The sequence below is a fragment of the Python bivittatus genome, unplaced genomic scaffold (assembly GCF_059951505.1).
Source record: "Python bivittatus isolate LINGU-HERP-01145 unplaced genomic scaffold, Pbiv_v1 ctg000480_np1212, whole genome shotgun sequence".
Taxonomy (NCBI): domain Eukaryota; kingdom Metazoa; phylum Chordata; class Lepidosauria; order Squamata; family Pythonidae; genus Python; species Python bivittatus.
Genome location: NW_028277075.1, coordinates 64,203,125 through 64,230,869, shown reverse-complemented (window position 1 = coordinate 64,230,869; position 27,745 = coordinate 64,203,125). Strand labels below are relative to the sequence as shown.

Sequence of the window (27,745 nt, the reverse complement as noted above, 5' to 3'; positions counted from 1 at the left end):
GTCTATCCTGGAAGAGCATGGAGAGAGGCCTCTGCCATCCTGTGGCCCCTACTGCAATATTTTGCTATACAAGCAGTCCTGAAGGGGTTAACTTTGGGAATTGCTCCAGTGGGCACTCAAGGATCAGAGCTTTTCCCTGCTGATAGTTGTAGATATTTTGTTCACTGCACCTTCTCTTTTGCTTTTAGCATCTTACCTCTTTGACGAGGACAATGTGTATAAAGCAAGCCTTGGAAACGGAAATGCGAATGGAATAAGAGAAAGAAAGGCATCATATTAGTGACCTGTTAAAGTGAATTGTTTGAAAGACAAGGTTGCTTCCCTTATGCTGCTGCTTTGTTTTCCCTATTATCTATCTTGCTCTTATGGGTTCTCTAAAATCGCGTTCTTTCTTTTTTTCTCTCTCTACAAACGGTGACATTTTAATTAGTATTACTACGCTGGAACATCTTGATCTTTTTGCTAGGTGTTTTGTTTAAACGTAGCATGTTTTATATATAACGTGTTAAATGTATCAGATGTAACGTGACAATCTCCACTGTCAGTACCTTATACTGTACATTAAATAATGAAGATAATGGAATAAAACAGTCTATATATTTGCTGGTATTTGCAAGACCACATTATTATTGTTAGCTGTATTTTCACATGTTGGTTCTATTAGCATATAACCTAAAACTATGTTGTGGGTGGCCTAGTTGTGGTTTGTTATATCCAGCCTATCCCATGAAGCAAATCATGTTCAAGTAAGAAACCACCATCTGACGCTATAGTTTATTAATGGCTTGTTTTTATCATGCTGTTACTTCAAAATAATAAAGCCCCATAGTTTGTCCCAGGTTAGTTTCCATGCACAGTTGAAACTAGTCACTTGGAACCAGGTAGGAGAAATGAATCACTCCTAAGCCTTGACTCTGTTTCTCAACCTTGGCAATTTTAAGATATGTGGACTTCAACTCCCAGAATTCCCCAGCCAGCTCTGGCTGGGGAATCTGGGAGTCGAAGTCCACATGTCTTAAAATTGCCAAGGTTGAAAAAGACTGATCCAGACTCTTGATAGAGATTTTTTCTGTGATAGTTTTCTGCCTGTCAAAAAGAGGTACTCGGTGCACCCACACAACCCCCTCTTGCTCTCAAGAGTGGGCAGCCATTTTGGTTGCATTACCTTCTTCCTGGAAAGATGTTTCCTTGGAAGTTGCTAATCTTGGTCTGAAGATAATTAAACGATTACCTCCTTGACAAAACACTGAAATCAGCAGGATTGCATATCTGTCCATACCGCTTGTATAGGTCTTCTCAAATATGTGTAAGGTAAAACAAGAAATGTCTGCGAAGTACTGATCATAAACTCTATCATGACATTAGATGCACTCTGAACACACCACACTTCTCCCCTCCCCTGGATTAAACTTCACTTTCAGTGTGATCTTGGAAAGCCAAATAACATTGAGAATGGTTAATAATTTAGTGGGAGACTGCCAGAAAATCTCCAGGCTTGACTGGAAAATTAAAAAGAAATCCTGGAAGAAGGATCTCATATTGTTGCTATTTGTACATATCCCTGAGTTGCCAGGAGCTGAACTCAATTCCAGAGTGAACTTACCTTTATGACTTTCTAAAGGGTTAAAAACAACAGAGTGACCAGAGTTCATTTCATTGGTACAAGATGCTGTACAACCCATTGGGGAATTTTTTCCTGATCTAAAGCTTCTTTTCTGGTCATATCTGGTGAAGAACCTAAGTTGAGATCATGGCTTATATTTATTTATTTAGCAAATTTATATGGCCACCCATATCACATAATGTGACTCTGGGTGGCATACAAACACAGCAACAATTAAAACAACGTAACCAATCTTAAAACACGGAACATAAATCAAAATAAAAACATGAAAAAGCCAAGATTGCAGGAGAATAACCATCATCTAATATCATACAACCACCTTGCAGGCTCCCTATGGGATCCCCAAGGTTGCTGGAAAACCATATTTTAAGGGCTTTCTGGAAGGCTAACAGGGATGGGGCCAACCTCACCTTGGGGGGAATGATATTCCAGAAAGTGGGAGCCACAGCAGGAAAGGCATGTCTTCTAGGTCCTGCCAGATGAAATTCCTTAGCAGATGGGACCCACAGCATACCCCTCCTGCTGGACTTGATGGGACAGGCAGATATAATTGGGAAGAGGCGGTCCCTCAAATAACCTGGTTCCTGTGCCATGTAGGGCTTTAAAGGTCAAAACCAGCATTTTGAATTGCATCCACAAGCAGACTGGAAGCTAATGCAGCTTGCGGAGCAGAGGTGTAACTTGCTGTATCCTAGGGGTACACATAACTGTCCATGTAACTACATTCTGCACCAGCTGAAGCTTCCAGATGCTCTTCAACGGCAGCCCCATGTAGAGCACATTGCAGTAATCCGCTCTGGAGGTGACCAGGGTGTGAGTAACTGTGAGTAGAGCCTCATAGTCCAGGAAAGGGCACAACTGGTGCACAACACGAAGCTCTGCAAAGGCTCTCCTAGCCACTACTGCCACATGCTCCTTGAGCAGGAATTATAACTCTAGGACCCCCAGATTGTGCACTGGGTCTGTCTGGGGTAGTACAACCCCATCCAGTACCAAAGATGCTAAAGTCCCAGATCCAAAAGGCCCTAAAACCCAGGGCCACTCAGTCTTGCCAGGGTTCAGCTGAAGCCTGATTTTCCCCATCCAGACCCCCACAGCCTCCAGGCACCAGGACAAGACATCACAGCATCACTTAGTTTGCCAGGGGTGGAGAGATGTAATTGAGTATCATCAGCATACTGATGATAACTCGTCCCATGGCGACTAGTTATCTCACCAAGCAGCTTCATGTAGATATTAAATAGGAGTGGAGAGAGTACCGAACTCTGCAGAACCCCAGATAATAAGGGCTGAAAGTGGGACTTCTCACTCCCAATCAATACCAACTGGTACTGGCCCCATAGGAAGGAAGAGAACTAGCACAATACTGTGCTGCCCACTCCCAATCCACAGAGCCAATCCAGAAGGATACCATGGTCAATGGCATTGAAGGCCACTGAGAAGTCAAGAAGAGCAAGGACAGATGCACTACCCCATCCCGCTCCCGACAGAGATCATCCAGAAGTGCGACCAATGCCATCTCTGTCCCATGTCCAGGCCTGAATCCTGACTGGAAGGGGTCCAGATAATCTGCTACGTCCAAGGCCTGCTGAAGTTGTTGCACAACCAACTTCTCTACAACCTTCCTTAAAAAAGGGAGGTTAGACACTGGATGAAAATTGTCCAGTATGGTGGGGTCAAGCGATGGCTTCTTGAGGAGAGGGTGAACGAATGCCTCCTTAAGGGGGGGATCCCCTCTCTCAAAGGGGGATTCACTACCACTAGAACCCAACCACACGATACCCCCCGGGCAACCTTAACTAGCCAGGAGGGGCATGGATCTGAGGACCAGATGACTGAGCTCATAGTCATAAGGACCCTGTCCATTTCCTCAGACCCAACAGGTTCAAATCATTCCCAGATAACTGGGCAAGATTGTCCCCTGGGCTTCTCCATCGGACCTGTTCCAATACTAGTGTCCAACTGGGAAAAGATTTGAGCAATTTTGTCCAATGTGGTTTCAATAAGGGCAGAGAAGTATTGTTACTTTGCCACCCTTACTGCTACAAGGCAGGTCTTAATAGTGGCTCTCAGAGGTGTTCAAATGAATTCATCCCTTGTTGACCTCCAGCAGTGCTCCAGACTTTTTTCCTCCCATTTCCTCCCCCTCAGCTCTTCTGTAAACCATGGAGGTAGATCCACAGGAGGAGAGAGGTCACATGGGCGCGATCCACTGAGCTGCCCTCTGATTCCAAGCAATGGCCAAGGTCTCAGTCAGACTGTGCAACAGATCATCAGGAATAACCCCTGGCTCCTTCTAGAACCCATCTGGGTCCATCAATCACCAGAGACGGACCGATTGAATTGGTTCCACCTCCCTGTAGCAAGGGGCAGCGCCAGAGAATCTCATGGTTACCAGAGCATGATCTGACCATGACAGGAGTCACAGAGAGCTCCCCCAATTCCATATCACATTGCCACTGCTCTGACAAGAAAACCAGATCAGGCATGTGACTGCTGTCCTGTGTTGGGCCTGGGTGACCCAGGATAGGTTGTCGTGGTGGCCATGAACTCCTGAGCCATCTGAGACCCCATTCCTAGGGAAGCAGATTGAAGTCCCCCAGGACCATAAGCCTGGGGAACTCCACTACCAACCCTGAGACAGTGTCAAGAAGCTCAAGCAGGGAGGTTGCTACACAGCAAGAAGGCTGGTACAATAGCGGCAGTTCCAACTAATCGCTAGAGCCCAACTTCAGGAACAGGGTCTCACGTGCCTCTGAAAGCCATAAGAGACTCCTGGATGAGTTCATAGGAGTACCTTACTTCTGCCTCAGTGGTTTGCTCTTGAGGAAACCCAGGTTTTGTTGTCCCAGACACAGTGTGCCCAATATTGAATTGACAAGAAAATGGTGATCTGGAGGCTCAGCAGGAATTCCTGCTACAAGGGTGAGTTGCATTGTTTACCTCAGATGCAGATGGATGGATGGTTTTCACATGGTTTTCCCAGACACGGGGGTGCAGTGATGGTACGTGCCTTGTTTCCCCAACCCCCCCCCTTCTGAAGGCACAGTGGAGCCCAAACTCAGAAATCAGGTGAATGAAGGCAAGAGCTGTGTGTCAGTGATTCAGAGCATGAGCTAATGATGTGAAGGCATTGGAATCAGTCATAACCTCTGAATTTTTGATGCCTCCAAGGGATTTGAGCAAAGTACAGTTCAGAGGGAGAGGAATGTGTAGAACCATGACAGGTGGGGGAGACAGGAAGCACAGCCATAATCCTATCCTTGTAATTAAAAGGTGCGTCTCAGGTTACCATGGCAGCATTACTGCAAAAAAAAAAAAAAAAAAATTCTGGTGGAGAAAACATTTCTCCTTCTTCCACAACTGGTAGGAAAGGGTTAACTAGTGCTGCATTCAGGAGCCCTAGGGGTGTCTTCTTGAGGGGAGGATATGAATGTCTGGTTTCTACAAGAAACTTAATAGTAAGCAAACGTTAACGAAACTCTGCTGCTATACTATAAAGGGAGGCAGAAGACGTGGAGTGGGGAAATAATTTACAGGCGGGGAAAACACTATTTGTTCTGCTTGGCTGTGAGGCATGGCACAAGTAATGTAACAAACCATGGTTTAACAAGCCATAGCTTATTGCTAAGTGCTGTCCAGCAGTTGATAATTAGAACTTAGTAATGCGTGGAAAAAAATGACACCAGCTTTTTATTTCCAGGATGGAGAGGCAGGACCATCTTTAAGCATTCCTTGCTGCAGTCACTTTATGTCAAACAACCTTTTGGGTGTACAAAACTGCTTTCAGTCATTTTCATTATGCATTCTAAAATGTAGAGCGGTTGCTCTTTGAATTTCCTGGTGCATAATGACATATTGTGTTAACCTAAAATGGAAAAAAGCCACATGGCTCAGGGAACTTCATATGCACAAAGGTGATTTAAAGGGTGACGAAGAGCTATGCTGCGTCCACGCTTCCCCTTGTTCATTCACCGGGGCTTGGCAGGGTGGGTGTGCTGCTGCCCAGAGACAGCAATGGCCAGCCCCATCACTGCCCAGCTCTGCAGCCCCATGAATGAATGGAAGGTTGGGAGCTTTTTGACAGCTGTGTATCTGAGAGATCCGTGGTGCCAGCATTTCGTTGCAGACAAAAAGGCACACTTCAGACAAAACCATCTCCTTTGGCAGGAACTGTTATAACATTTGTATAGCTGCCTGTCATGACAGGCAGAAAAAGAGAGGTTCTTCTCTGGTGCTGCTTAGGATATATGCTGGTGATATGTTGATTTTGACGGAGGTCTTGAATAAATGCCTTGTTATCAAGCACCGCCACTTGGAGCTGAAGTAATTTCCATTTCCAGAGCAGATTCTTTGCTTTGGAAAGGAGGGTTAATAGTCTGAGTTCTAGAAAATCCGGGAGTGAATTAAAGAAAATCTGTGCATAATGTTTTCTTTGTAAAGAACAAAGAGGTATTTGTACTTGGAAAGTTCAATGAAAATAAATATTGACTGAAGCCCGTGCTTCATGGTAATAATTCCTACTGGATTTCAAAAATGACATTTCTGACTTTACTTTTGCTAGATGATGGCAAAAGCCACTCTCCTGCGGTGCTTGGGACAGCTTCAGTTACAAGAATACCCAACATCTGTCAAAGGTGGAAAAGAATGCATCCCCAATAATTAAATAAATGATTAAATTCTTTAAATTAAGACAATTCTTTTCATATTTCATGGAGGCACAAAAATGTTCTCTAAATCACATGAAGGGCATGAAGCATCAATAGGACCATAACTCCCATGACTCTGAGCAAGCTCAACGTTTAAGGTTTGGCATTTCAAGTTATAATTGTTTGCCAGTCAGTCTAGAAATGACCTAGTTGAAAGAGTAACTAAATGGGTCTGATAACTTGAGATTCCAGAATTGTAACTCGTTAGTTTTTCCCCAGGGAAAAAAACAACAACCTGGTAGTCATCGGTTATCGGTTCCGCAGCAGTGAGCCCAGCTACATAGCATGATGCAAGATATGCTATAGAACAATAAAAAGTGGTTTATATTCATATGAAAACTTTTTCCAGAGGTATAGTACACCCAGCAGATTTTTGCACTGTGCTTCAGTGTAGTTCCTTCTAGTATGAATAACGATTAGTCAAATCTAAGTTACAGAGCTGATTTTTACAAAGAGAAGCCTGGCTTAAAACACTCAATTGCTAGGGAGTGGAACAGCATAAGTTTTGTAATAGTCCTTACAGTGATGAAACTTGAGAAAAATTAGCATTTGTTAAATAAGGAATGGAAAGAGTTCTTATAGAAATAGCAGTGCAGGAATAACTATGCACCAAAAAACCCTTGAATGCTGATGAAAATGAGCTGGAGAAGTAGCAGAAAAGAAGTGGAGAATAGAGTGCAGGTCGCTCTTTGTTTATGCTAAAATAAGGGGAACACAGAAGAATTTACTTCTGCATTAGTCATAGATAGGTGGAAGGTACACATGCAAAGGATAACCTGTAGCTTGCAAATCATGATTACAAATTTAAAAGAGAAAGAAAGTTTCAAGCCCTTCAGTCGACCTTAAGAATATGGTTGTACAGAAGACATTCCCAGAAGAAATCCCAGTAGGTTTTCTACTTCAGGGTTCCTCAACCTTGGCAACTTTAAGACGGGTGGACTTCAACTCCCAGAATTCCCCAGCCAGCCTTGCTGGCTGGGGAATTCTGGGAGTTGAAGTCCACCCGTCTTAAAGTTGCCAAGGTTGTGGAACCCTGCTCTACTTCATATCTTGTCCAAGGAACATAGGTCCCACAAGATAGACATTAAAGACCTGTTTTTCTGATCAGGTCATACATAACTTCACAGACACTCTGTCATTATACTTATCAGTAGTGAAAAGTTTGGAGGCTCTTCCTTATAAATCTTGCAGCTATACTGTTGACAGTAGTGCTATAATTGTAAGATCATAAATGGAGAACTAACTTGGGTTGAAGCAGTGCTTGCTAGGATGGGAGCTTCCCCTAATCTCTAATAAAAAAAATTACAACTTCCAAATCATGAGGCACCTCTAATTAGCAAGCTATGTTATCTTATTTTGCCTCCTAATCCTACATTCAGAGGCTTTTTGCTCTGTTGCGAATGCTCAGCTTCCTTACCTCTGTATACTTGACTGGAGCCCGGCGGTCCCTCCTTCTCTGCTCTCCTCTCTGCTGTGGGTTCTTTCCTGATTTAGAGGGGCGAGTTGTATCCCATCTAGAACTTTGTTGGCATACTGTCAATGCTGTGTATACCACAGATTGCAAGATGCTGTCCTAGATGGTAATAGGTAGACTGAACAGAAGCTTAGCCATTATTAAGGAAACTTGAGCTGCAACAATTTCAAACAAAAATAGATCTAAAAGATGGCTACATTTAGCTCTAAACCTTTGATAGATGATTCATCAATTGCCCTAACTTCTCTGCTTGACTGTAACATCATTGCTTCAATATAGCAGCTCGTATATAAGACTCAGCTCCATGCACAACTGCAAAAATGGAAATAGGAAGCTCAAAGCTTTGTGATTTCAAGCATAGAATCAAGCTGTGGACTCATCATACAGTCACCCATAAGTTTTCCTTTGGGCATAGAGACCATATGGATTTCTCTGGGCATGCCAGGCAATAAGGATGTTTGGGGAGAGTAATGGGAGACTGTGATTGCAAAAACAGGAGGCACCGAAATAGTGCAGAGATAAAACTAAGAAGAGATCACAAGGAGCACTTTTGAAGGCAAATTAATGCTGTGTCTATCTTAAAGCTATGTTATGTATAATGGTACTCAGCCAAACAAACAAACAAACAAAAACCTAAACTTAAGGACAATAAGGATGAATGGCATCAGACTCAGAGTGTGAACCAAGGTGTACAATCCACTCAATGGCTTTAAAGCAAACTCGGGTAAGGACAAGACAATGGGATCAGTAGCATTACCCAGTGAAATGAAGAGAAATCTCAAAGTGATTCCTGGCTGTTTATTTTATTTAGATCTGTTTGATGCAATAATTAAAAATCTGTACTTTGAGGGACAAGCAGTTACTGATGGGTGAAACAAAGGGCCTGTGTTACATAATTTGGAGGTAGGAATACTTAAGGATAGAGCAGTTTCCCCCCACAAAAACTCTACATTTGGCCAATGGTTGGTTAGGTGGATGAGGGAGGAGCAGCTCCCTTTCATTTAACCCATGTGGACATGCATCAACAATGAGGTTCTGACTCTTTGCATCCTCTGGTGATTGATTCTTATTCTTGACCATTTTGTAAGCCTGATCATTCCAAAATGAAATGGATTCTGCAGGCAAGGTGTCAGAATAAGATCAGGAAGAAAAATACAAGGCAAAACTACCCATGGATGGAAAGCCAGCATGCCTCAGTAAGGCTAGATGAATCCATCTTTCATTTTTTACAGCTCTATTATTTTGTTTCTCCATCAGTCTGCAAATTTTTGGACTCAAACCCATTCTGGTATATATTTCTCAGGAGTTGTGCATTTCTAAAAGTATGTGCTTATCCTAATGCTTACAAAATACAAGCATTGGGGAAAATGCATACATTTGAGTACGCAGTTAAATATGCATTTTTTGTGTGTGCAGTTTCCCTAATGCTGGAGTTCTCAAAGTGTGGGTTGGGTCCTCTGGAGAGTTAGAAGCATCTTGGGGTTGGAGATGGACAAAGTCTCCTTGGGTGTATGACTGAGCTGCCTGAAACAGGTATCCACGTTAACAGCCCAGCGTAATTATAAAAGTTACTGTAAATTATTTACCCTTGCAGATTGTCCCAAAACTGGAAATGGAAGAGTCAAATGGAAAACACTTGAATTGTGTGAACTTTACATAAGGCTTGTTGCAACTGATGATCTGCTTGTAGGATTACAAAACCCAGGGAAGGATGGAGGATAAAACCTAGTCCTTCTCTTTCCCAGCTACTTTGAGTAGGACCATTGAGAAGGGGGGAATAGCCTTCGTCCTCCTCCCTTTACTGATCCTGCTCAAGACAGATGATTTTTTCTGATGACATTAACAGTGGAAAAACAGTAATGTTTTTCTCCCTGCCAGCTGATCATCCAGCCAACAGGAAAAATGAATAAGGCTCTCTTCGTAGGTTTTTTTTTTTCTTTTTGTGACCAAGGGCTATGTGTAATCCATGGGCTGCTCAGTATCCTCTTGTATACAACCCCTTGTATATGATGCAAGAACCTTCTTGCTCTGCTCTGGAATAAAAAATTAAAGAGAGGGGGAGAAATGCCCCCCGGCCCCTACTTTCAACTACTGATTATTCTGTGATTGAAACAGTACTTAAGAGGAATCTAACATCTTGTGGCCAGGGCTTTCTTATACTGTAGTTAAAAAGATACAGATGCTTTTTCTAGGCAATATCCTTTGCGGATAAATCACGTACACACACGGTTGAATTGCTGAAGGGGATGCACTGGAGTAGAGCTAAGCTTGACATAATAGCATGGGCTTAACATAATAAAGTGACATTGAAAATAGGTAACAAGGCAATTGCTGAAGAAGTATGTGGCTGCCTGGGGAGTGTATAAGAAAACCTTTTATAAACTATGGATGACCATGGAAAAGACCAATAATATTTTGACAATCATGTCATATATTTTTAAATATATTTTGGTCTTAATGCCAGCTGTTTGCTGAAAACTAAGCAGAGTCTAGTACTTGGCTGTAACAGAAAGGAAGAACAGCTGCCTACAGAGACTCTGCCCTTCTGGACTCTGGCCCTTCATAAGCTTGTTTTCATGAAGACAAATGTTAGCAAAGCAAAGATGAGAAAATGTCACTTACAGGCTTGAGCATATAGCCTGTAACATTTGTGGAATGGATTTTGTTTATCAGCAGCACAGGACACAGAATACTTTGGCTGTATTTTTCAGCACTGGGTGGAATTGTTGGAAATTATAGTCCCAACAGATCTGAAGTGCTCGAGATTGGGGAAGTTCGGTTTGAATAGTACTCTACATTTGTGACTCACCAAACAGTTATGCTAGTGTGGGTTCAGGGCAGAAAATTGAGCTACCTGTATAGACCACCATAAAGAAAGTCAAAATAATACATCCTTCCCATCTTCTAGTTCAAGAATTATTCTGCAACTCAGGGCTTTCCAAATGATATTTCAGAGAACCATGGGAATTTGTGGAAAGTTAGCTGACAATCTTCATATTGATAATGGTAGATAAGTTTTCCTGGATGAGGATGATATTTTCACGTGCATTCAGTGTTCACTGACTGGGTTCAGAAATCATAGTAAACCCATCACAGAGGCTGAGTTCGTGCAGCGCTCTAAGCCAAAATTGCATAAACAATTTTAGAGCTTTGTGCACTCTGGGAACAGAAGCAGTGAGTGATGGTGAGATGAAACAAACCTTGCCAGTGGTCATGTGGCCCCAGTGCAAAATCCTTTTGAAGCAGGATTTGTTTGGAAAGTGGGGCAGGAAAATCCATGAATCAAGGGTTCCTGAACATAGAGATATTGGAAGCCTGTATTATAACTGATGCCATTGAATGCTAGGCCTCAGGGAATGTTGAGCTGCTGCTAAAGGATTCTTCTGGATTCTTGGTTTCAATTGGTTTCTTGTTGCAGTGCAGGAAGCAGTTGCCGAAGAGAGGGTTGTCTTAATATTCTTTTCTACCATTTTCATTCAAACATGGTTTATTTGTTTTTTCTCTCTGTAGAGTTTTGTTTTTTTTAAACATAGATTGCAACTCATCTTCCAGTGTGCATAGCGTACCCTGTACCTTTTAGCATCTGAAGAACAAATAGTTTATCTGGACTTTTCAGTAAAAAGTGGGACAGATAAGTACACAGATTTTCCCTTTCCCTTCTGGCTGTCCTCTACTCATAGTTTCAGCTTCCTCCTCCCACTTTCTATTTTAAAGAAGTAACAACTATAATGATCAGGAATCACCACCCACTGTTTAATCCCAAGACAATTCAATTTTGCAAGCATTATGTGTGTCTTACATTTGGAGTAAGATGCCTATGTCTTTTTTGGTGAAATTGGGTAATTTTATTCCTTCTAGGAGAAAAAGATATCACTGTTTACATTGTGACGATTCATGTCAAACATTTGTCATTTTTCCCCACAGTTTTGTAATCGTTTCAACAAGCAGCGGCTTGCTCAAAAACAGTAAAGCATAAATAGCTATATTAATAACTTTTCAGAGGGCTTTGTAACATTGATATTTTGGGCAGAATTCATATGTCAGTCACATGGAATATCCCCAAATTGCACAGCACTGAGCAGATGCAAGAAGCAAAGATCTAGAGAAGTGAGGTGAGTTCCAAAGATCTCTGTGCTTTTACATATAGAGCTCATCTTGTTTCTATAGTTGGCATCCTCCACAATGGGCTAGGAATTTGAAGTAGTCCTAACATATCTGGAGTGCATGGCAAGTTCCATGGCACAAGGAGCTATAAACTCCTATAATAACATTTCCCCTTCTGAGAACTGGGGTAATAATACTAGCCATTTGTTGGCCCCTGGAACTTGTTGGCCCCTGGAAGAAAACTACAAGGACCCACCCTGAAGGAAAAAAAAATCTGATATGAGCAGGCATATTTGGGAAATATTGTGGGTAAAGGAGAAATAGAAATAGCAGTGAGTGGTGGGGGATGAAAGAAGTAAGGTTAAGGATATTATAAGAGGTCAGTTCTAGAAGGTGATTGAAAAGGTAGTATCCATAAGCAGAATGGATACTATTCATCCACACAGACAATGTATGAATCAATCAATAGAGATAGCTCTCTGTAAGTATAGACATGGAGGTCTTCATCTGGAGTCAGTCAATAGTGAGGACTCTTCTGTTAGCTGTTATTGATGGGGTAGGTTTTAAGTCACAGACCTCCTGCATGTCTTAACCTTTTGCTGTAGGGTGGAAGAGGGAGGAAGTTTGAAATAAGCTTGTTGGAGGTGATTGAATTAGCATTTTATAACAGCTCAGCAGGACGCCATTTCTTTATCTAGCCCACACATTGACTTAACCTGTCCAAGGTTCTTGGAAGACAATTTGGTGACTTGAGCATTGACACTTGTATTTTAGAAGCCTCAATTCCAGTTTTTTTTTTAATGGCTTCTTAATTAGATTGTGACATGTGAATTTCTCTTTTCTTATGTAAACATTTTGCAGGCAAAAGGAACCTTTTCCTTTAGCATTGCTTTCGCTAAGTGATCTTCAGTGAAGCAGCAGTAGGCTAATGCATGAGTCTTCTCTCCTCTTCCCATCATAAAGATGGCAAGTATGTGTGCGTGTGTTTGCATGCCTGACAGTTTCATGTTGTTCTCAGTAACCAATCTGTTCCTTGAAGCTCCACCCAGTTGGCTTTCACTAACACTGCACATTTTCAGAAGCCTGGGATCCATTAGCAGTGAACACAAGATTATTTGATGGACAGGTTTTAGGCAAAATGATGCTATGGTTGATTTGAAGTAAATAGACATCATGCCAGTTGTGGTTGCTTTTAAAGTTATAGCACTTAATTTTCCATAGCTGGCTGCATTGTTTTTAAAAGGAGATGAGTGTAGATGACAATGAAATTATCGGTAGGAAAAACCCTTATGCTGTCTTGGAGAGGGTAGGAGGAAAACTCCAGATGGAAACTATTATAAGGTGTTTCTTTTTTCTTTTTGAGCAGAAAAGCAGGAAAGGAAGAGCATTTGCTCTTTTCCAATAACCAGATCCACAGAGAACTGTATTTCCAGTGAGACCTGTGTAATAAGCTTCTCGAAGTCAGATACTGATGCTAAATTCACCACATGGTCTTCTAGGAGGCCTTTTGAGACTGAGACAGAATGTGGAATAAAAAAGAAAAGAAAACAGAAGAGAAACAGAAACAAAACTAAAGTGCTATAATATGTTCAGAATTACCAAAGCAAAGAAAAGGTTTTCTCAGTGTTGCTGCCACAAGAGAGAGAGATAATAAGGAACTGTATATAACAGAACCAACAGTGGACAATAAGGATTTATTTGTTGGGGTTGGTTATTATATTTATATCCTACCTTTCAGTCAGAAACTCAAAGTCAGTAATGTGAGGATCTCTGTTAATTTTATCTTCATAACTCTGTGAGAGAGGTTGTGCTGAGGGAGAAAGGGGCTGGCCCCAAATCACCCAGTGAGCTTATGGGGCTGAAGGTGGACTTCAACCTGGGCCTTCCCTGTCCTACACCAACACCTTAACTGCTATAGCTCATTGAGCCAAAAATTACTCAGAAAATGTTTTGGGGTAACTTAACATTATGTTTCTCACTTTATAATACTGTTTATTATTGTACTTGTGATTGTCTCTACTGTAAGGTGTCTGGGTGAACATTTTTTTAAAGGCAGGGCATTCATTTAAAAGCTGCACTAAAAACTTTGCTTGACGTGTTGAGGGTTGCAAGCCAAGCTAAGGACCATGTCAGAAGGGGGTTTCAGGAATTATAAGAAGGGAAAGGAACACTGTAAGTGCTATGCAGGGTGGATAGCACCCATTTTATCACTTAAAACACCCCAATCCCATGGAAATGTAAGAAGAGTCCACATATTTGGCCTCACCCACTCTAGGGGACTATAGAACTTACAAAACAGATGCTGGTGGATTGCATGTGACCACTGTTTTGCACCCCCACATACAATATTAGGGCAAGCCACCTCTTTTTTTTTTTTGGTGACTTTGAGTCAGTTTTGACTACTGGCGACTGCCTAGACAAGTTGCTGCAGTTTTCTTGGTAAGATTTTGGAAGTGCTTTGCCATGGATTCCTTCCTAGGGCTGAGAGGGAGTGAGTGGCCCAAGGTCACCCAACTGGCTTTGTGCATAAGGCAGGACTAGAACTCACAGTCTCCTGGTTTCTAGCTTGGTGCCTTAACCACTACACCAAACTGGCTCTCAAGTTATATATGGGCTAGGTAGCAGGAATCAGGATTTGAAAGGAAAAAGATTATTTGGAGTGCCCAGTGAGTATTCATGTCACATGTGTTGGCAACTCCTAAAAAGGAAGGAGCTCCATCTTTTCCTAGTCTCATGTGTGGCAGCCACACAAACCCAGAAAGAAATGCATTTGATGTATGTGTCAGCTTTAACCAACTCATGGTGGGAATGGAAGATATATAATATCTTAGTCTCAGATAAGACACCAATATAGTACTGCCTCCAGGGTTCCTGTAAGTTACAGTCTGCACCTGGGCTTAAAAAATAGGAATGAAGTGGCTTTCTACCCATTAATGTAGGCAGAAAATCGAGAGATGGACAGTATTTGTAAAATATTGCAGTGATTACTTTGGAAAAAGATAAACTTAATGCAGGACCAACCTAGCCGAAGCTTGAGGAGGTCTCTGCTTTCCTGTAATCTGTGAGCTTTCTCTCTCAAGACAAACTGGGAGTTATTGGAGAGGGTGGCCCTGAAGTGTAGGAGAGATGCTTCAGCTAAAGGAGAAGGTGATGATTGAAGATTCAGTTGCAGAAGTGACCGTCTTAAAAAGCAGGACAGTTATTGAGTTTTGCAGTTGCCAATACATTTTTTGTCACAGATCACAACTGCTGTTTCCCCTTCTACCACAGGCCTGTTGGGGGAGAGTAATCCAAGTGTTCACAAATTATTTTTAAACAGGTGAGCCTTGGGGCTTTTAACAGTCATTGATGAGAATGACTGTGTCTGTTTATATTTGTCTCCTGAAGCTCATTGCCCAAGACTTGGGTTCAGTCCACAGGCTAGTTCAAATGCTGGAGAAGGCAATTCCTCCAAAGAAGAAAGGTGTTTTGGCCTGTTTTGCTCTTATGTGGCTTTTACGTCATTTCGGCTGTGGCAACAAGTGAATGTCTATACAGTGCCAGTGTTTCTCAATGTTGCTGGCTGGGGAATTCATGGAGTTGAAGTCCACACATCTTAAAGTTCCCAAGGTTGAGAAACACTGGTCTATACTGTCCATATAATTTTTCTTGAGACAAGAAGCTTAGTGTTGGCAGGACTGAGGTGGACTGTTCCTTGTCTCAAGGAAAATTATATGGACAGTATAGACCAGTGTTTCTCAACCTTGAGAACTTTAAGATTCCCCTGCTGAAATGGCTAGGAGGATGGGCCCTTAACCTCTGCTCAGCTGGTTTCAGTTTGAGTTCTTACAAAATGCACATTAATATATGAGAGAGCAGTTTCATTCTCATGACTGAAAGGGAAGTGTGAGATCACTGTGCAACAACCCCCCCCCCCCCGATAAGAGAACAACCTAATGTCCTTTTAATCTAGCATTGCTCTCTAGAGGCAGATAAATGATTATGTTTGCATTAGCAAACCACATGCAGGGCATGAAGAGTAGAGGAGGCAGAGAGGGATCCTTTGGAGCTTCTGTTTTCTATATCTTTTTCTCCCTTTGCTCCCTTTATTTGTTTTTACAAAAATACCTTTGCCTTATGACTTCTAAAACAGGCGGGTTTCAGCTGCCTTCTGCCTTAAAAGGCGATTATGTTCATGAGATTTGACACTAAGATTTTTCTGTCCCCAAAGGATTTAAAAATTTGTCAGCTACTATTTCTCAAGAAACACTTGATATTAACTTGATTAATTTCCTGCATAAAATAAATGTTTTTATGGTGTATCTGACTGACTTTCCTTGCTGCTAGTTTGATTTATAGTCTGGCAAAATGTCAGAGATGACAATGTGGTTTCAGATAACAAGAGCTGGGAACAGGCCATTACCTTCTTTTTACCTTGGATTTCTAGACCCTTGAAAATGGTTACAAGGTATTTTTAGCACCTGAAACTGCTAGTACCCCTGAACACTTAATTCAAGTGAGCAGCAATTTGTATGCTTTTATAAGATAAGCAGTTGAACTGCATTTTTAATTTATTTCATATATTTTTAATCCATCCAGACCAGTGTTTCTCAACCTTGACAACTTTAAGATATGTGGACTTCAACTCCCAGAATTCCCCAGCCAGCATGCTGGCTGGAGAATTCTGGGAGTTGAAGTCCACATATCTTAAAGTTGTCAAGGTTGAGAAACACTGATTTAGACCCAAAAGATGGAAAGAATATGTGAATCCAAACATTGGGAAGGCCATACATGAAATTGGGCTTTTTCTTAATCTCTCTGTTTGCCCATTCTTCTTTTGCTTTAATTGGTTTGGAAGAGTCCCCCAGCCCTCTGGAGCATATTTGAGGATATGTGCATAGGGAAAGAGAAAGAAGAAATATGTTCTCCTGGCAGAAGTTACTCCATCAGGAGATGAATGCTTCTGAATTGCAGTCTCCTGAGATTCTGAATTATCAAGGTCACAATGAAGACTTTAGATGCAGCAGGTAAACATTTGTGAAAACAAAATATAGCAAATGTAACCTGGAATTAAAGAACAACAACTTAAACCTGCCCTAATTGCAGCTAGTCCATCCAGTATAACCAAAATAAATTAAGTTATTCTTAAAATTATACATGCTGACATAGAACTGTTTTTTTCCCCCCTGCTTGACCTGTTGCTAGTCTTGCAGTGCTGGAGTGTGAAAAAGCAGTTGCATCTGTTAGTACTTTTGTGCCTATGGCATTTGGGTGTGTTCATGGTGCTACGGCTTTCACCCCTGTTTGCTTTAATTTGTAGAAAGGGGTGTACTAAAGTGGGAAAGCTGTTTTCAATCAAACTCTGAAAAGATGAAAGAGTAATTGCTAGAAGTTCAAGATGCTGAGAGCACCGTTAGGATGAAGAGTTGGATTTACAGCACACAGAAGAATGTAGGATGTGAGGCTATATAGGTTTAACATAGGAGGACTAGGATCCGAGTCAAAGAAGCTGTAACAGGCATCTGGAGGGACGGCAAGCAGAAATGCGAAGAAGCACACAAAATTGAAAGGTGGGTTGGCAGGGACAGGTGGAGAATTGATAAAGGGTAGAGCAGCCTTGCCTAATCTAGCGCCCTTCAGTTATATCAGACCTCAATTTCCATCATGCCTAACCCCAGGCAAACAAGTTGGGTCCCTTAGACCTGTTTTATCTAGCCTCACCTCTAAAGTAATTTATCCAAGTTTAAATAACAAAAAGAAATTAACCTAAATTTCCTCTTTCCCCTTGAGAAAAAAAGTAACAGAAAATATCTGCCCTGCTCCTTGTGAGTGAATGATATGGTCATGCCAATTTTGCATCATTGCTCTACACATTGCTGTCTTTGCTCTGCTAAATGTTTTATGGCCCCAACCCTCTAAAGCAGGGTTTCTCAATCTTGGCAACTTTCAGATGGGTGGACTTCAACTCCTAGAATTCCCCAGCCAGCAAGGCTGGCCGGGGAATTCTGGGAGTTGAAGTCCACCCATCTAAAAGCTGCCAAGGTTGAGAAACACTGCCCTAAAGGTTACACATCCCCTGTCTACATTTCACTGATCACTTTTGTCTAGGAGTAATGAGAGTTGTAGGTCCGTATAGCTAGTTACAGCTAGTGGAAGGGGAGGGCAGCAGTACTGTGACCTTGGTGGCAGGGTTGCTGATGGACCCAAAACCTGGGCAGGCAGGTCTCTTGAGAGGACAACATTATCATCCTCACTTAACCAAGTGTTGGTAATATATGCCATGGCTGCCTCTTTGTCCATTACTAAATCATATATGAATGTAGTCTTAATGCAGACATGTCTGGTTTTACCATCAGCTGTATTCACAGCTGATCAACACTGCTTCTCTCTAAGGCAATCAGAGAGTTAGCTCTATCCTAACTGGGGCTACTAGGAATGCATCCTGTTCTAGGGAGACTCTACGCTCAGGCTAGTATAGATTAGTACAAGAAAGGGTAAGCACAGAAAGTCAGTTCAGAATAGTAAATGGAACAGAATTATTTAATCTGACTACTCATTCATACCGTCCCTCCACATAGCACTCTTACTCCCATGGTGCTTGTGTAAACATAATTTGGAACTGGAAGAATGGGCCCCAAGACTACTCCTGCCCTTGGATCATTACTGTGCAGAGCCAGGATGGGTGAGCCACTGCTAATAACTGCAACAGCTGCAGTACAACTCCCAGTGCAGCTTATCTTATTCAATATTTGCCAAAATCCTTTAAGGACTGTGATTCACACTCTCTTCTCTAGGCATGCATTATCTGCACCAGCAAGACTTATTTTTTTATATATATACCAATTCTACAGTTACAGGTTACAGGAACAAAGAAAAGTCAGACTTACAATCCTGAATTTCCTGCCTAATTGTTCCTGTTCAGAAATGATGAAATGGCAGAGTCTGTATGGCTGTTTAGGCACTGGTGCAGAAGAAGAGTGGACGGCCCGTCGCACTCCACCCATGGAAATGAAAGCCGATGGGAAGGTGCCTTGTCAGAGAGGGGAGCTGAACGAAGAGCTGAATTGTAGAGCTGAAGTAACAAGCTCTTTTTCTCCTCTTGTTTTACGCTTCTCGGCAGAGCAAAGTGCTAGACTGTGAGCAGCAATTTTCAGTTACTCCAGATCTGGATATTACAACTGAAGTGCCTTTTTGGAAGAGAGGCGTTGTTCTCTTCTGTTTGCAGGCATGTAATCTTCTGATATCAATCTTTCACAATATCCTCATCCATCAGAAGGGTCAGTTTGGCTGTTGGTCCCTCGGTCTCATTTCTCATGTCTCTCCGCACTCTCTATGCCCATCTTTGATATAGTAATGCTGGTCTGGAATGGAAGGTTATCTTGCTCCTTCTGGCATGATTATACAGTGAGATGGGCGGTGTATAAATTTGATTCAATAAATATAATGAAAATGATTTCTTTCATTAATACTGTCTGCCAATGAACAGATCATTCTAGTTTGACTGTTTGCATTACTCTGATGGTTAGTCATAGAGTATACAATCATTCAGCACATTCACAAAGGTTATTTTCTACTTAAACTGTTTGGTTTAGTCAAGCTCTGTGTCTCCTTCCATATTTTATCTCATGATAGTCCAGGTTCTGTGCCAACATATACCACCAGTATAAAATGAACAATTATCCCTTGGTTAATTTGAAATACTTGTTGGTAATAAATATTTTGATTTTAAGGTAGGGATTTGCATGTGAACTGGAAGCCAAGAGAGAGAGATGTGGAAGTAGACCTTAATTTTTTTTAATGTCATTATTTGATTAACCTTCTTTTCCTTCTTTTCTTCCTTCCTTTTTTTCAATAGGTGCCACAAGGAAGGACCAGCATTGCTCTGGACCACTGTACAGTGTATCAGTGCAGCAAACCTGTTTGGTCTAGTAAGTTTTTTAATCTTTACAGTTATCAAGGCAAGTGAAGTGTTTCTAAAAGCAGAATTATGCTGATTAGTTATTTGTTCTCCCATAACCACCCACTTAAACAATCTGCAAAGGCCAGGGCTGACAATTCAGTTTGCAGTCTTGAACCTCTTAATTATGATCTGTTCTTGCAGCTTCCTGATTGAAGTAATTTCTCTGTGTATTTCTTTGAACTCTCTTTGAACAAGGCCTGTCCTCATAATGCCACCCTTAATCTGCAGTAGTGCTGTCCTTTTCATGTGATTACAAGTCATCTTCATAATGCAGGGGTAGAAGTTGAGCATGTGTGCCTAGCATTCTCATTCCTTAAAATACTGAAATAGAAGTGGGGAAAAGAAAAAAGAAAAAAAAAGGGGTGGGGTGTGAGTAGCTCTGCAGTGGATTTAGTATAGTAGATATTTAATAGATTTTTCTGTTAGAAAAATATTGTTTCTGTTCAGCAAAATCATCAAAAGTATAATCCTTTGATTATTCCTTCTCCCCAAAACTCATGGGTATTTCACTGGGTTAGGTGTTGTAATTATCTTTTAACTTACTTGAAAACTCTAAGGACATTTTTTCTTTCATTAGTGTTTGTGATGATGTCATTCATTGACCTTTGTCAGTTTGATTTCCCAACCAATAAATCAATGGAACTCACAACACTATTGTAAAATTCTAAACTGTGTGAAAAACGCTTTTAATGGTAAAATTTTCCTCCAGGCACCTGTGTCTTTTGTCTTTTATTTCCATTTATCTTTTATCTGGTTTAAAAATGCATATATGGATTATAGTGCTTTTCGAGCTGAATTCCTTACTGTGCTTTCCCCCTAACATCCCTTTATATTAAGGATGGAGCATTTTCATCTTATATTTAGGAATGAAACTATAGAATGTTGATATCTTGAGAGCAATCTAGAGGTGGAGGAAATTGAAAAGAAATTCAATTTAGTGTCATAATCATGTAATAATACTTCCACATTGGCCTAGGATCTGGAAAATGTATGAATGTACGCAGGATCATAAATATATGAAGTTGTACATAGGGTGTACATCATGTATTTGTTTCCACTAAACAAGTATTTGTATTTTGCTGAGTCATGATACGTAACTATATACGTACCCATCACACAATTCCTTTTTGGGGACAGCAATGTTATGCAAAGTGCAGAAATGAGTAAGATAAAGGCATAAGATAAGAAAAAGAAACATAGCTGTATCTAGTTGACGCAGATAGCATTCACTGTGCCTTTCTATTTCTTTCTATCTTTGTAACCCACCTGGCTTCCCCCATGTCTGTACACTGCTTAATGTATTGCCTTTTGTTTGCCTCTTTTATCTTGAGGATCTCATCTGCCTCATTCAACTGCAACTTTTGCTGTCTTCCCCTTCCTCTCAGCCTATTCACGCTTCCTCCATATATTTATTTTGTAGTTCATCTTCATTCATTTTCTCTGTATTCATTTCAATGTAGTTCTTCTGTTCATCATTCACTTACATTCAATCTGTGTTCATTCACATATATTTTTGACCCTGTCTCTTGTTTTATGACAAACACTTAAATACCTTATTCAATGTATTTTTAATATTTCTCTTGACATACTTGTCCATATAACAAGAAACACACTCTTATACACAGTTGTTTTTGATTCTTTTAACAAACATTCCTCACAGCATATCTCATATACCCACTCCTCATTTAGCAACCGAGTTCCGTTCCAATGACTAGGTCATTAAGTGAAATGGTAGCAAAGTGAACATGTGACAGAGAGAGAGGGAGGGAGGGAGAGAGGGGTGCTGCAAAGATCACAGGTTGCTGCCCTCTCATTCAGGTAAATTCTCTCGTACAGCTATGTTAGTTTTACTCTCACTCTGGCATGTGTTGTTGTCAGGGATACAAAATTTGGTCATAAATTTGCACATTGGTCAGAAAATGATTTTTTTATTACCATTTACTACCACTGTATTTGCAATGGTTGCTGACCAAGCTAGTTGCTAAACGAGGAGTGGGTATACTACCCACTACCTTTCTACCACCATTTGTATGACTAAAATTTTCTCCACACCTTTAACAATTTCTAAATTTTTTTTCTTTAGTAAATATTCTACCAGGGTACAAAAACTTACATACCGCTTATTAACCATTAACATATAACATGCAACTGTTCACTCCATTTTCCCTATCAGATATAATTATCTTGATCTTTGATATATTAATTTTCAGATCCATAGTCCTCATTGCATCATACTATCTAAGATTTGCTGAAAAACATTCAGGTCCTCAACCAACAATATAGTATCATATACATATACAAAAGTACATGTTTGTTCATGTGTCTAACCAACATACTTTTACCTTCACCATCATTAAACAGCCAAGGGGACATCACACATCCTTGTCTTACGCCCTGCTAAATGTTGAACTATTCACTATTCAGTTTACTCTCATGGATGCTTTACATCCATCATATACTGCTCTTATCACATTCAGCAACTCCATATTCATCCTTTATATTCTCCTGTTATCACATCCAGCAATTCCATATTCATGTAAAGCATGTCATAATTCAAGCCTATTCACTATCATATACTGCCTCTAAATCAACCAAGGTGCAGTAAGTCTCTTCATATTGATGTACTTCTTAGTTACCTGCTGAAAAACTAAAATCTGGTCTGCGTACCACCTGCCCAGCATAAGAATGCACTGCATTTCCCAGATTGTACTGATTGTCACCTCTTGTACCCTTTTGATCAGAATTCTGCCAAAGACTTTCCAGGCATTCATTCATTCATTCATTCATTCATTCATTCATTCATTCATTCATTCATTCATTCAAAATACTTGCATGACTGCCCATCTTAAAACCAGAGCTCTGGGCAGCATGCTTAGTAGACTAATTCCCCTGTACTTTTTGCATTCACTCTCACTACTTTTCCCTTTGTATAGGGAACAATAATTGCATTCTTTATATACAGTATCAGGTACAGATGCAATCTTCCTCACACTCAAATATGTCATGCAGCTGCTCTATAATCAGTTCAGATCCCTATTTGAACATTTTCTAGTTATACCATCTATACATACAACCTGACCATTTTTTGATGTTCCCTCAGCTTTTATTAGTTCCTTTTCATCAATCTTTTTTTTTTAACAATAACATACAGCATTTATTTCAATTCTACTTTTCAAGTATTACTGTCATTTCATACAGATCTCTAAAATACTTTTTTCAGCTTTCCCTCACTTCGGTTTCATCCCAAGGAATTTAGTCATTTTTATTTTTAATTATATTCATTCTGTTCCTTATTTAGTCCTCTTTGCTCATTTCCAAAACAATGTTGTATTTCCATCAAAATTGCTCTGATTTTTTTCTGCCTCTTTTAATTGTTCCTTGCTCTCTTGTAAAGACTATGTTCTTTACAATTACCTTTTTCTCTCTATAAACACATTACAGTATCTTTCTGTCATCCTTATTTTTTTGCACCAGTCATTTTCTTAAATGCATCTTTTTGTCATCTAAAGCCTATTTTACTTCATCGTTCCACTAAGCCTCCTTTTTGATGCCATTAACATAGCTCTACACATTTCTGAAGTAGTATAAACTATTGCATTTTAAAAGAAAATAACCTTTCAGTTATTGACTTGATTTTTAAAAAATTAAATCCAACCACCTTAACCAAGCACCAGGATAATCCTAATAAATAAAAAAAAGCCCACATAATAAATTGTGTTAGATCACTAATGGGAGGAGCTTAATTTGGAAGCCACGTGGAGGCAATATGCATGAATTTTGCACCTAAATTATCTAGTCAGGAGGGTTATCTTTATTGATTTTGGTAACTATAGCAGATCATAAAAGGAGCATTTAATCTTGATGCTTATTGAGTCTTTCCTCCATCTCAACGTTTTTGAATACTTTGCTCTGTCAGGTTCTTACTCTAGCTTACACAATATAATGGGGCAGGTTAAAGGAAAAGGAAAAAAGGGTCATGAGATCCATCTTCAAGTTTTTTTTAATAGAACTAAGCTACAAAGTATAGCTGTTTATATTTTGATTGCTGTTGGGAAAGATCGTTCATCATTCACAGCTCCTATCACTAACTGTCAAAAGGAACCTTGGAGCATCTCTCTCTCTCTCTCTCTCTCTCTCTCTCTCTCTGTGTGTGTGTGTGTGTGGCAAGGCAGAAGGTATGATGTGAGGTTTCATGTAAAGTGAAAGATGACCTTATGTGGACTTCCTGTGAATCAGGCCAACTTATTGCATGACTAAAACTTCCTCAGGTCCCACTTAAATCACATTTGGAATGGGGGGAAGTGCAGCAAGAGATTAGAGATTTTAGGAAGATATTATCATACGTTTCATAAAATCAAAAGGGATGCAAATGAGTATTTTAATACAAAAGCAGCAAAATTAATTCTTTGGTGGCAGGTGCTTTAAAAAGCCTAGACAGAACATCTGAGAAACAAAATTGGAAAGCATACTTGAACATGAAAAGCGCCAGATACTAGATAGATCATTTTCTGTGTTTCATTTCAAGTCAGACTCTTATACTCTTCTTGAGTTTGTATTGAACAAAAGTTAATTGCCTTCGTTCAGAAGAAACATGAAAAGGAGCCTGCTTTTTCAGGCAGATAAAACAAAGGTTAGAATCTTTGCCATGTGCACGGTCTTCCGGCTGGCTCTGCTCCTTTTCTGAGACCCTTTTAGAATGACTTTTTAATATTTCCATTTTGATCTTGTAGTGCGATGGAATGTAAACCCAGCCCTAGGAATGAGGAAGGGATGACCAAACTGTTAAAGGAGGAGAAGTTTCAGAAAAGATTACTCAGTCCTGGAAAGAAAGAAAGCATGAAAAAGAAATTCAAAATAATTCCACCTTGATTTTGTTTGTTTGTTTTGTGAGATGTAGTACAGAGAAACTCTGACAGCTTTCAGGATTTTGTTATTATACTCTACAGCAGTGTTTCTCAACCTTGGCCACTTGGAGATGCGTGGACTTCAACTCCCAGGATTCCCCAGCCAACCTGCTGGCTGGGGAATCCTGGGAGTTGAAGTCCACGCATCTCCAAGTGGCCAAGGTTGAGAAACACTGCTCTACAGCAATAAAGAGCAATCTTGAAACACTGGCTGCTCCTGTTTTCTGACTTTGCCTACCTGAAAGGGCTGATACATAGACTCTACTCTTCTTCCTTTTTTTATTTTTTTTTGGAAGGATATAACACTATTTAAAATGCACAAATTAAAGCAAGCCCAGTAAAAATTAAGTCACGAGAGCCCCTGATATGATAAGTAAGAAAGACTTTGGATACCAGCTATGTGAGGTAAAGGCAGTCTCTAAGTATGGCTCAACTCATAGTATCTTCTTGACCAGATCTATGTAATTTCTTTAGCAGCAGAACTGAAGTGATTTGCTATTGCCTTTTCCCAGGATATGTTTTGATCCCCCAGTCTGACCTAAGCTCCTGAGATTTCCTGGTGATTTCCTATCCAAGCATTAATGAGGAGTAACACTGCTTCACTTGTGAGCCCATATCAGGCTGGCCTGGTGCTGCCACTGTTGAGGATCCACCAGCCGTATACTAGAAGCAATTTTCAATAATTTTTCAAGTATATTTTTTCAAGTGGAATCTGGTCCATGTAACTTAACATTTATGCTTTGTATAGGAGAGCTTTGTATTTTATATGCAAAGATTTAATTAAATAAAAACTAGGCTTCCAGAAAGATCAAGATACCCCTTGCTCCTGTTTTAAAGCTTTAATTCAAAATTGAAAATGAGGATATTGAAAGCTTAGAAATGTAGCAGGGTAGTTCTACAGTATTTTTTCTATGACTGGGTTCATATATCATGAAATCAGCAGGTTGGAAGGGGCCTTTTAGGCTGTGGAATCTAGCCCCATGCTCAGTACAGGAATCCATATTAAAAGATCCCAGAAAAAATGTTTAGTCTCTACTGGAATACATCCAGTGAAGAGGAACCCACCACCTCTCTGGGTCATTGATTCCACTACTTTTACTGCTAGGAAGTTTCTTCTAACATTCAGTAGGAGTCTGCCTTCCTGTAACTTAAATCTACTATTCTGTGTCTGTACCCTAGAATGAGAGAGAATAGGTCTTCTAGGTAACATCTTTTCAGGTACCATGGTGCTTACAAGTTTGTGAAGCCTTTTGAATTTTCAATATTTCTGCATTAATGTGACATAAAATGTGGTCTGTTCTCCACACAAGTCCTAAAACTAGATGAAGAGAACCCAGTTAAACAAATGAGTCAGAACCATTATACTTGTTCATTGATTCATTGAGGAAAATGACCCAAAGCTACATATTTGTGTGTGGCAAAAGCATGTGAACCTTTGCTTTCAGTAACTGGTGTGCCCCCTTGGGCAGCAATAACTGCAACTAAATGTTTCCTATAACTGTTGATCAGTCCTGTACATCGGTTTGGAGGAATTTCAGCCCATTCCTTCTTACAGAACAGTTTCAAGTCAGAGATGTTGGTGGGCTTCCTCACATGAAATGGCTGCTTCAGGTCCTTCTACAACATTTCTGTTGGATTAAGATCAGGACTTGATTTGGGCATTCCAAAACATTAACTTCCTTCTGCTTTAACCATTCTTTGGTTGTACAACTTGTGGGTTTTGGGTCATTGTCTTGCTGCATAACTCACTTTGTCTTGAGTTTCAGTTCACAGACAGATATCCCGACATTTTCCTGTAGAATTTACTGCTACAATTCAGAATTCATAGTTCCATCAATGATGGCAAGCTGTCCTGGTCTAGAGGCAGCAAAGCAGGCCCAAACCATGATACTGCTCCCACCATATTTCACAGATGGGATAAGATTCTTTTGCTGGAATGCAGTGTTTGCCTTGTGCCAAACATAATGCTTTTCTTTCAAGCCCAAAAGTTCTACTTTGGGCTGATCTATCCTCAGAACATGGTTCCAATAGCCTTCTGGCTTTTCCACATGGTCTTTCACAAACTGTAGACAGGCAGCAGTGTTCTTTTTGGGGAGTAGTGGCTTTCTCCTTGCAATCCTGCCATGCACCCCATTGTTGTTCAGTGTTCTCCTGATGGTGGTCTTGTGAACACTGATGCTCGCCAATGCAAGAGAGGCCTTTAGCTCTTTAGACATTACCCTGGGTTTCTTTGAGACCTCCTGGAGTATTCCATGCCTTGCTCTTGGTGTGATCTTGGTTGGTCAACCACTCCAGGGGAGGTTAACACTGGTGTTGAATTGACTCCATTTGTACACAATCTGCCTGACAGTGGATACACTGTTAGCTCATATTCAGTTTGCAATGAATTAGTATACCAACATTATTTTCATAAATACCATTACCAAACTAAAGACCTCCCATCCTATAGCTATGCATTTGATTTTTGTTTCTTTAGTGAAAACTTTTTGCGCTTCTCTTTGTTAAATTTCTTTTATTACTTCCAGCCCATTTTCTAACCTATATCAATATAATTTTGAATGTTATTTCTGTCTTCTAGAGTATTAGCTAGGCCATCTAATACTGTATCTTCTGGTAGTGTGAAAACACATTCTGTCCATCTCTTCATCCAAGTCATTAATAACAGTATTCTCCAGTTGAGGACTAAGAACTGACCTTGTGGAATTCCACTTGATGCATCTCTCCTATTTAATGAGGAACCACTGAAGTGCCCTGCTTGAGTATGACTTTTTTTTAGTCAACTGTGTATTGACTTAATTGTCATGTCTTCTTGTCCACACATAACTAGCTTGCTTATCAGCATACTTTCCCAAATAGATCCAGCTTGCCTGATCTATATAGTCAGAGAGCTTCTGCTAAAAGTTCCCCCTGCCCTGGATATATGGTGGGAAGGGGCCTGATACCAGGCATTCTCTGCAGAGGTTCCCCCCTTATGCAACAGGTTGTCTCTGG

General features: G+C 40.5%; 1 protein-coding gene across 1 annotated transcript in view; it reads left to right on the top strand.

Annotated features, from left to right (window-relative positions):
* The window catches only part of LOC103061032 (tetraspanin-4), a 678,932-nt gene that overhangs the window by 142,530 nt on the left and 508,657 nt on the right, over positions 1-27,745 (top strand). Inside the window, exon 2 of the mRNA XM_088146072.1 lies at positions 19,746-19,818. The gene's annotated coding sequence lies outside the window, so the exon portion shown is untranslated. The remainder of the gene's footprint in view (positions 1-19,745; positions 19,819-27,745) is intronic.